Source organism: Oncorhynchus nerka, linkage group LG15 (genome assembly GCF_034236695.1).
Source record: "Oncorhynchus nerka isolate Pitt River linkage group LG15, Oner_Uvic_2.0, whole genome shotgun sequence".
Classification (NCBI taxonomy): Eukaryota; Metazoa; Chordata; class Actinopteri; order Salmoniformes; family Salmonidae; genus Oncorhynchus; species Oncorhynchus nerka.
The window spans coordinates 73,085,110-73,096,269 of NC_088410.1; positions in this window are offsets into that span (position 1 = coordinate 73,085,110).

The window sequence follows — 11,160 nt, forward strand, 5'->3', positions numbered from 1 at the left end:
TTCTGCATTAGCATCGAACAGCCCCCGTGATATGCAACTTTTCAGGGAAGCTGGAAACCAATATACAGAGGCAGTTAGAAAAGCCAAGGCTAGCTTTGTCAAGCAGAAATTTTCTTCCTGCAACACTAACTCAAAAAAGTTCTGGGACTCTGTAAAGTCCATGAAGAATAAGAACACCTCCTCCCAGCTGCCCACTGCACTGAAGTTAGGAAACACTGTCCCCACCGATAAATCCGCTTTTTCGAGTCCCACCATACCTTCAGAGCTGGTCATGGGTGCACCTCAGCCACGCTCAAGGTCCTAAACGATATCATAACCGCCATCGATAAGAAACAATACTGTGCAGCCGTATTCATTGACCTGGCCAAGGCTTTCGACTCTGTCAATCACCACATCCTCATCGGCAGACTCGACAGCCTTGGTTTCTCAAATGATTGCCTCGCCTGGTTCACCAACTACTTCTCTGATAGAGTTCAGTGTGTTAAATCGGAGGGTCTGCTGTCTGGGCCTAGAATATGTGGACAACTACAAATACCTAGGTGTCTGGTTAGACTGTAAACTCTCCTTCCGGACTCACATCAAACATATCTCATCCAAAGTTAAATCTAGAATTGGCTTCCTATTTCGCAACAAAGCATCCTTCACTCATGCTGCCAAACATACCCTTGTAAAACTGACCATCCTACCAATCCTCGACTTCGGCGATGTCATTTCCAAAATAGGCTCCAATACCCTACTCAATAAATTGGATGCAGTCTGTCACAGTGACATCTGTTTTGTCACCAAAGCCCCATATACTACCCACCACTGCGACCTGTACACTCTCGTTGGCTGGCCCTCGCTTCATACTCGTCGCCAAACCCACTGGCTCCAGGTCATCTACAAGACCCTGCTAGGTAAAGTCCCCCCTTATCTCAGCTCGCTGGTCACCATAGCAGCACCCACGTGTAGCACACGCTCCAGCAGGTATATCTCTCTGGTCACCCCCAAAACCAATTCTTCCTTTGGCCGCCTCTCCTTCCAGTTCTCTGCTGCCAATGACTGGAACGAACAAAAAAATCTCTAAAACTGGAAACCCTTTTCTCCCCCACTAGCTTTATGAACCAGCTGCCAGAGCAGCTCACATATTACTGCACCTGTACATAGCAAATCAAATCAAATCAAATTGATTCATATAGCCCTTCGTACATCAGCTGATATCTCAAAGTGCTGTACAGAAACCCAGCCTAAAACCCCAAACAGCAAGCAATGCAGGTGTAGAAGCACGGTGGCTAGGAAAAACTCCCTAGAAAGGCCAAAACCTAGGAAGAAACCTAGAGAGGAACCAGGCTATGTGGGGTGGCCAGTCCTCTTCTGGCTGTGCCGGGTGGAGATTATAACAGAACACGGCCAAGATGTTCAAATGTTCATAAATGACCAGCATGGTCGAATAATAATAAAGCAGAACAGTTGAAACTGGAGCAGCAGCACGATCAGGTGGACTGGGGACAGCAAGGAGTCATCATGTCAGGTAGTCCTGGGGCGTGGTCCTAGGGCTCAGGTCCTCCGAGAGAGAGAAAGAAAGCCTATCTCAAATTTAGCCCAAACAACTACCTGTTTCCCCACTGTATTTATTTATTTATTTTGCTCCTTTGCACCCCATTATTTCTATCTCTACTTTGCAAATTCTTCCACTGCAAATCAACCATTCCAGTGTTTTACTTGCAATACTGTGTTTACTTCGCCACCATGGCGTTTTTTGCCTTTACCTCCCTTATCTCACCTCACTTGCTCACATTGTACACTGCTCAAAAAAATAAAGGGAACACTTAAACAACACAATGTAACTCCAAGTCAATCACACTTCTGTGAAATCAAACTGTCCACTTAGGAAGCAACACTAATTGACAATAAATTTCACATGCTGTTGTGCAAATGGAATAGAAAACAGGTGGAAATTAAAGGCATTTAGCAAGACACCCCCAATAAAGGAGTGGTTCTGCAGGTGGTGACCACAGACCACTTCTCAGTTCCTATGCTTCCTGGCTGATGCTTTGGTCACTTTTGAATGCTGGCGTTGCTTTCACTCTAGTGGTAGCATGAGACGGAGTCTACAACCCACACAAGTGGCTCAGGTAGTGCAGCTCATCCAGGATGGCACATCAATGCGAGCTGTGGCAAGAAGGTTTGCTGTGTCTGTCAGCGTAGTGTCCAGAGCATGGAGGCGCTACCAGGAGACAGGCCAGTACATCAGGAGACGTGGAGGAGGCCGTAGGAGGGCAACAACCCAGCAGCAGGGCCGCTACCTCTGCCTTTGTGCAAGGAGGAGCACTGCCAGAGCCCTGCAAAATGACCTGCAGCAGGCCACAAATGTGCATGTGTCTGCTCAAACGGTCAGAAACAGACTCCATGAGGGTGGTATGAGGGCCCGACGTCCACAGGTGGGGGTTGTGCTTACACCGTGCACAACGTTTGGCATTTGCCAGAGAACACCAAGATTGGCAAATTCGCCACTGGCACCCTGTGCTCTTCACAGATGAAAGCAGGTTCACACTGAGCACATGTGACAGACGTGACAGAGTCTGGAGACGCCGTGGAGAACGTTCTGCTGCCTGCAACATCCTCCAGCATGACCGGTTTGGCGGTGGGTCAGTCATGGTGTGGGGTGGCATTTCTTTGGGGGGCCACACAGCCCTCCATGTGCTCGCCAGAGGTAGCCTGACTGCCATTAGGTACCGAGATGAGATCCTCAGACCCCTTGTGAGACCATATGATGGTGAGGTTGGCCCTGGGTTCCTCCTAATGCAAGACAATGCAAGACCTCATGTGGCTGGAGTGTGTCAGCAGTTCCTGGCCCGCCCGTTCCCCAGACCTGAATCCAATTGAGCACATCTGGGACATCATGTCTCGCTCCATCCACCAACGCCACGGTGCACCACAGACTGTCCAGGAGTTGGCGGATGCTTTTGTCCAGGTCTGGGAGGAGATCCCTCAGGAGACCATCCGCCACCTCTTCAGGAGCATGCCTAGGCGTTGTAGGGAGTTCATACAGGCACGTGGAGGCCACACACACTACTGAGCCTCATTTTGACTTGTTTTAAGGACATTACATCAAAGTTGGATCAGCCTGTAGTGTGGTTTTCCACTTTAATTTTGAGTGTGACTCCAAATCCAGACTTCCATGGGTTGATAAATTTGATTTCCATTGATAATTTTTGTGTGATTTTGATGTCAGCACATTCAACTATGTAAAGAAAATAAGTATTTAATAAGAATATTTCATTCATTCAGATCTAGGATGTGTTATTTTAGTGTTCCCTTTATTTTTTTGAGCAGTGTATATAGACTTATTTTTCTACTGTATTATTGACTGTATGTTTGTTTTACTCCATGTGTAACACTTTGTTGTTGTATGTGTCGAACTGCTTTGCTTTATCTTGGCCAGGTCGCAATTGTAAATGAGAACTTGTTCTCAACTTGTCTACCTGGTTAAATAAATGTGAAATAAAAATAAAATAAATAAAAAATCTTAATGTTGTCTCTGAGGTCAGATAATACACCCAGATCTACAGAGTTTTTACAGGGATAAAGCCCAAATTAATGATGCACTGTAACGATGTGCGCTGAGAGTCAGGAAGCAAGTTCAGGGAGTGAGTGTTTTAATAAATAAACACAACATAATACAAAACAAGAAACTCGAACAGCACAGAGACATGGAACAGAAACAGAAACAATGACGCCTGGGGAAGGAACCAAAGGGAGTGACATATGTAGGACAAGTAATCAAGGAAGTGATGGAGTCTAGGTGAGTGTCATAATGCACGTTATGATGGTGACAGGTGTGCACCATAACGAACAGCCTGGTGACCTAGAGGCCGGAGAGGGATGCACATCACGGTAATATACACTTAGAAAAAAAGGTGCTATCTAGAATCTAAAAGGGCTCTTTGGCTGTCCCCGTAGGGGAACCCTTTGAAGAAGCTTTTTGGTTCCAGGTAGAACCCTTTTGGTTTCCATGTAAAAAAACTTTCCACAGAGGTTTCTACATGGAACCAAAACGGGTTCAACCGGAAACTAAAAAGGGTTCTCCTATGGGAATAGCCGAAGAACCGTTTTGGAACCCTTTTTTCTAAGAGTGTACAGTAGGTTGAAACAATCTGATCTGGATTTGATATTCACTCAAATACAAACAAATTATCCTCAACTCTTTATGAGACAGTAATCAACCAGTTGTACTGTATGGCAAATTAAGAATTTCCACCCATGTGGACGTGTCCCAATCTAACTTGCCAGTGGGATGAGTTTGTGTCTTCCATAGCTTCATAACTACTCTGACTGACATTTCTTTACTGAGCCTGAGCCAGGCTGGGATGAGCCAGACTGGACTGGGATTGAACTTAGTCGTGGAATTCCAACATCTGGCTTGTATCTGCAACTTACGGTCATTTGGATGCAGTTGATGGTTTCCAGTAGATTCACAAAGGCTGAATTGTTCTGGGTTTTGGGCCTTGTCTGCCTCAGGCTCCAAGGGCGCGGTGCTCTGGCGCCTGACAGCCACAGCTGGGCCCGCCTGTCAAATACTCTTGTGACAGAGGAGAGGAACGACTTATCCCTCGCCTGAGAATGAGGAGAGTATGTGCAGGTCATCATATGATGGATAGGCCTCTGAGACAGATGGGATATCCAAGATATTTCACACCAACAGTGCAGTTATTGTAAAATAATGGTTTGCCAAAGGTTTGGGCCTGAAATCATGCCTTTTCCAACAATGCAAACATATTTTGCTGATTGTGTCTATTGAGCACAGCCAAATGAAATCACTATGCAGCACAACTTTTTAAGGGACTCATAATGATGAAAACTTCCTGTACTCAACTTCGCCACACTCTAGCCCCTCCTCCCTCAGCACAGACCCACAATACACTGTCAGTTTGACAGTTGGGTTCAACATCAGGTCAAGCTCTGGGTTTGACAGTGGGCCAACCAGTCTTCAACGGGAGTTCAGCAGACAGTTTTCCACAAAGAGCTCGCTCACACAGAGGGGATTCTGGCTTATTGGCCTTTCCTATTTAACCATCCTGGCTGGAATTAGTGCCATCTCTCTTGCAGTTCAAACCCTTTGGCTGTTTTTACAGGCCACAGACACAAATATAATTTACAGTATTATAGTGTCAAAGAAGTTCCTTTTTCCTGTTGCAAACAGTTCCGTCTAGTTCCTGTGCAGAGTTTATGAGATCATGCTGTCCTTTTTATATTTATCATGTATCATCCCTCAGCGACAATCTGTGTGATTCATTGAGATGTTAGCAACATGTTATCTGTATAATTTGTGGGACAATGTGGGGCAATTTTTTATGTGTATAAGTATGTACACATGCATGTTTGTATTTCGGACTACATTTTTCAAAGTTAACCAGAATGATTATAAGGTTTCTATGTTTATCTGTGTTTGTCTGTCTATGCTGAGCTCATGTTTGTGTGAGTGTGTGCTGGGTGCAGTGCACGTACAGTATTGCTGTGTTCCTGTGTATGTGCTGGTGTGCAATGCTGGTTGGGCTGGTTGACTGGGGAGCGCTGACTGAGGGACATGGATCCTGCTTGAGTGTGTGAACTTTGGCTGAACCCTCGGGTGTACTGTTACAGGCACGCTCTAACAACCTCGCCCGATGACCCGGCTCGCGACTGCACAGTTCACGGGGAGGTCCTCTCCTCACGCACAGCCTTTTTTCTCCCCCCTCTCCCTCTCCCTCCCACTCCCCACCCCCTTTCAGCTCCCTCAACACCCTCCTTCACCTCTCTATCCTCCCTCACCCCTAAACCTCCTTGTGCTCTGTTCTGTTCCTCACTCCCTTTCTTTTCCCTTTTTCTCTCTCCACCATGCCTTGTCAACAAGACAGGAACAGTCTCTCTGTTGGCACCTCAGGAAGACGGCTCCTACAGACATGCAAATGCAGAACAAATTGCTTTACATACCAGCCACCTTGTGTTATAACTCAACCACACAGTTCAGACTCATAAAACACGTTTCAGCAAGTTCATGTTACTGACACAGACAAAATGACTTGAAGTTTGTATTCTGTATTTTGATATTGAGAAATGTGCATTGCTGTTATGATGCATACTAAGGACAGAATTACTGTAATATACAGTAGATATGCCTAAACTAGAACCAGATGAATGTGAAACTTCCTGCTGCCTGGACATTGTCTATATGAATCTCACTGGCACCACCTATATAGGCTCACCCATTCATACCAGTTGTTTGTATCAAGAGGCATTTCATAAGAGAAACTAAACTCCTATCTGCAAAAAGTCAATGTTCACTATTGCTACAGTAAACCCTACTGTCTCAGGCGCAGGAAACAGAGAGTTCAGGGTAGTGATACTTTTAATTCACCACACAGGTGAAACCGACGCCAACCCAAACAAATGCCCCAAAACACAGGGAACTAAACAGTACAGAAAATACACACATACACGGACAATCGGGACCTACGGTCATGCACAAAATGTACACACAAAACAGTCCTGTCTGGTGACATACACATAGACAGAAAACAATCACCCACACCACACAGGTGGGAAAAGGCTACCTAAGTATGATTCTCAATCAGAGACAACTAACGACACCTGCCTCTGATTGAGAACCATACCAGGCCAAACACAAAAACAGCACATAGAAAAAGGAACTTAGACAACCCACCCAACTCACGCCCTGACCATACTAAAACAAAGACATAAGAAAAGAACTAAGGTCTGAACGTGACAGTACCCCCCCCCCCCCCAAAAGGTGCGGACTCCGGCTGCAAACCCTGAACCTATAGGGGAGGGTCTGGGTGGGTGTCTGTCCGCGGTGGCGGCTCTGGCGCGGGACGTGGATCCCACTCCACCATAGTCTTTCTCCGCCTCTTAAGCCGCCTTCGAGGTGCCTTTCGAGTGGCGACCCTCGCCACCGACCTCGGACTGGGGACCCTAGCAACGGGTCCCGAATGGACGGGAGTTTCCGGCAGCACCAGACAGGCGGGAGACTCCGGCAGCTCCAGAGTAACGGACGGTTCTGGCAGCTCCTGACTGACAGGTGGCTCTGGCAGCTCCTGACTGACCGGCGGCTCTGGCAGCTCCTGACTGGCGGGCGGCTCTGGCAGCTCAGGACAGACGGAAGACTCTGGCAGCTCAGGTTAGACGGGAGACTCTGGCAGCTCAGGACAGGAGGGAGACTCTGGCAGTGCTGAGCAGGCGGGAGCACCTGTAGGGAGGAGACGGAGAGACAGCCTGGTGGGGGGGCTGCCACCGGAGGCCTGGTGCGTGGAGGACCGCGGAGGCGCACTGGAGGTCTCGAGCACCGAGCCTGCACAACCCTATCCGGCTGGATACCCCCGTAGCCCGGCCAGTGCGGCGGGGTGGAACTTACCGCACTGGGCTGTGCTGGCGCACCGGGGACACCGTGCGTAGGGCTGGTGCCATGTACCCCGGCCCGAGGAGACTCACTGGAGACCAGATGCGCTGAGCCGGGTTCATGGCACCGGGCTCGATGCTGACTCTAGCCCGGCCGATACGAGGAGCTGCGATGTAACGCACCGGGCTATGCCTGCGCACCAGGGACACCGTGCGCCTCACGGCATAACACGGTGCCTGCCCGGTCCACCTCTCTCCACGGTAAGCATGGGGAGTTGGCTCAGGTCTCCTACCTGACTTAGCCACACTCCCTGTGTGCCCCCCCTCAATACATTTTTGTGGCTGGCTCTCGTCCCAGCCGCGCTGCCTCCTCATACCACCGCCGCTCAGCTTTCGCTGCCTCCAGCTCTGCTTTGGGGCGGCGATATTCCCCAGCCTGTGCCCAGGGTCCCTTGCCGTCCAGAATCTTCTCCCATGTCCAGGAGTCCGGAGATTTCTGCTGCTGCCCAACACCACGCTGCTTGGTCCTTTGGGTGTGGGTGATTCTGTAACGCTCGTCGGTGGTGGAAGAAGGTGAGGACCAGGTGATTCTAGAATGCAATGTAATCACATATTTTAACTTGACACAACTGACCCAGATGATAGATACGCTCTATTTCCCAGGTTGGAGCTTTAATGCTTTATTTAATTTGATTTATTTAACCTTTATTTAACTAGTCAATTCAGTTAAGAACAAATTCTTATTTACAATGACAGCCTACCCCGGCCAAACCCTCCCCTAACCTGATCATAGTCTTATGAAGCAAAACTATGTAAAACAACGTAAACTACTTTAAATAGACTACAATGGCAGTATCATCACATTTCCCAGCCTTTAGGACCAAAACAACCAAGGGCTGTGATGTTGAAATTACCTATGACTCATTGACCAAGAAAAAAGCAACGTCATCTTATCCTGAGCAATCAACATGCATGGGGACTCTGACCTGTGTGTTCAGACCTGCTCTTTTTCTACAGAATGAAAATATTTTTTAATGTCTCAGTCACTGCTAATGTAAGCAACAGGGTGGCAGGGCGGCATGTAGCCTAGAGGTTAGAGCGTTGAGCCAGTAACCGAAAGGTTGCTAGATTGAATCCCATAACTGACCAGGTAAAAATGTGTTGCCCCGACCTGAACAAGGCAGTTAACCCACTGTTCCTAGGCTGTCATTGTAAATAAGAATTTGCCTAGTTAAATAAAGGTAAAACAAGGATACCAAATGGCAGCAGTTGTAAAAGTTACTGCTGAGAAGCATTTTATTATGCAGTATTATATTGCCATATCCACACATCTTATGTATTCACAGAGCATTTTTTAAATGTGCAATAATGGTTGAAAAGTACTATAATTGGCCGGGGGGAAAAAGCAGGTTGGAAAACCTGTCAACTCTCTACCGACAGTATGCCCAGAATCCATTGTGTCTCCTGATGGCCATATGAGGTGATTGGTGATTAACAAACACTTCATAAATCTACAAGTCTTCAATCTCTTTCAATATGTGACGTGTCCTGTCATATAGCTTAACCCTCCGATCCCTGATCAGCCCATCACTCAACTCATTAACTCCCTGACAACCTTTCCCCAGTCCCCTGGTAGAGCCTTTACTCTTAACATAATGGGAGGGACCACTTATCCACTCAAATGACACATGCTGGGCTGTCTGTGTAAACTGCCTGATTAGTTGGCTACCTCTGGGCCCTGACTCATTGTTGGTTCTGTAGACTGTCTCTCATTTGTCTAAATCAAAGACCTCTAGAGTCTCTGTGTCCATCTGTAACAGTCATGTCTCCACCTGGACCACCTGTCATTCCCTTTCAATATTACCCTCTTAGAAAAAAGGGTTCCAAAAGGGTTCTTCGGCTGTCCCCATAGGATAACCCTTATAGACTCCAGGTAGAATCCCTTTTTGGTTCCAGGTAGAACCCTTTTGGGCTTCATGTAGAACCCTCTGTTTGAAGGGCTCTGCATGGGACTCAAAAGGGTTCTACCTGAAACCAAAAAGGGTTCTTCAAAGGGGTCTCCTCTGAGGACAGCTCCCATCAGCAACATCCTGTGTCCTTTGCTTTCAGGATTTTTAACATTTTTAATTTCACCTTTATTTAACCAGGTAGGCCAGTTGAGAACAATTTCTCATTTACAACTGCGACCTGGCCAAGGTAAAGCAAAGCCGTGCGGCAAAAACAACAACACAGAGTTACACATAAACAAACGTACAGTCAATAACAGAAAAGAGAAGCAATAGAGAACAAAAGAGGGTAAACTAAGGTAAACTAATTTCCTGTATTATCAAATAATTTCAGCCAAAATAAACTTTACCCCCCCCATCCTACTTTTCCCATGTCAGTACAATATGGCTCCTGTATAAGGATATATAGATAGTTTCAGCTTTTCTATTGCAAGTAACTGGAACCTTTACTGAGGGGGGAACAGGAATGGGAGCTTTGGAAACAGACTCTTATGTGTCAAGCAGATATTTATTGGTTGTGGTGGCTCCCCACCCTCTTGACCCCCAGCGTGACCCTCCCTTACCCAGGGTGAGCCCCCATCCCTCACACAGCCCAGAGGACTCCTGCTGGAAATGGGTTTGTGTTACAGGGCCCCTGGAGGACTCCTGCCGGGGCTGGAGGCTGTCAAGAGCAGGCCCCCTCAGCCTCGGACAGCTCCTCCACTCTCACAGAGTCAGCGAGGGAAAGACGTGAACTTGGGATGACCCCGCCAAGCAATGTCCCCGTTGGGTTCATCCTCAGGCCACAGCTCCAGTTCCTCTCACCCCTATGTTTTCTTGCTCTTCTCTTTTTTTGGCTTGTTTTTCCAACTAGGCCAGTACATTTTCTAGAGTAGAATCGAACCCCCTCCTCCACCTCCACCTCCACCACCACCACCCCCCACACCCCCACTCCATGTCACCTAGTTAGCTCTCTTTACTCCTCTCTTAGGAAGACGAGAGCCCTTTCAAGTTTATAGCCCCTCCACTCCACTTCCTTACCCCCACATCCTGATGGTGAGGGGATTGTGAGTGCATGTGGAGCAGTGGAGGCTGCTGAGGGGAGGACGGACCATAATAATGGCTGGAACAGAGCAAATGGAATGGCATCACATCAAACACATGGAAACCATGTGTTTGATGTATTTGATACCATTCCACCTATTCGGCTTCAGCCATTACCACGAGCCCGTCCTCCCCAATTAAGGTGCCACCAACGTCCTGTGATGTGGAGTGTGTGTCTGTGCATGCTTGTATGCCTGCATGTGTACATGCAAGAAAGGGGAGAGAAGAGAGGGAGAGAGATAGCTGGATGTTAAATAGTGAGGCTTGAGGAACGAGGTGTTAGTCCATTCCAGCTGTTTACCATAGATCTCAAATAAGTGATGCAGCATGGAGTAGTTTTAGTCTTGCTAACACAGGTGATGCAAGATATATGGATTCATCAAATCAATAAAACATAGTGTTGTTATAGGGGCATTATAAAGGAACTGGAATGGTAATACACACCATTTATAAACATGCCACAAGTGGATTAGGAGGTATTGTAAAAGTTTATCAATGCTGTCTTTGTTTCATTAGTAGTATCTAAGAATTGTAGCAGTTTCCCCTTTCCTCACTCAATGACTTATCGGTGTAAACGCAAGTAAAACTGGGAGAAACCTGGGAATGGCTGAAGAATCTAAACTGCAGTGCAGTACTGAGTGCTACAATCCCCATAGCAGACAAGCAAATAAAGTAGCATACTTTTCTATTTAGGCCA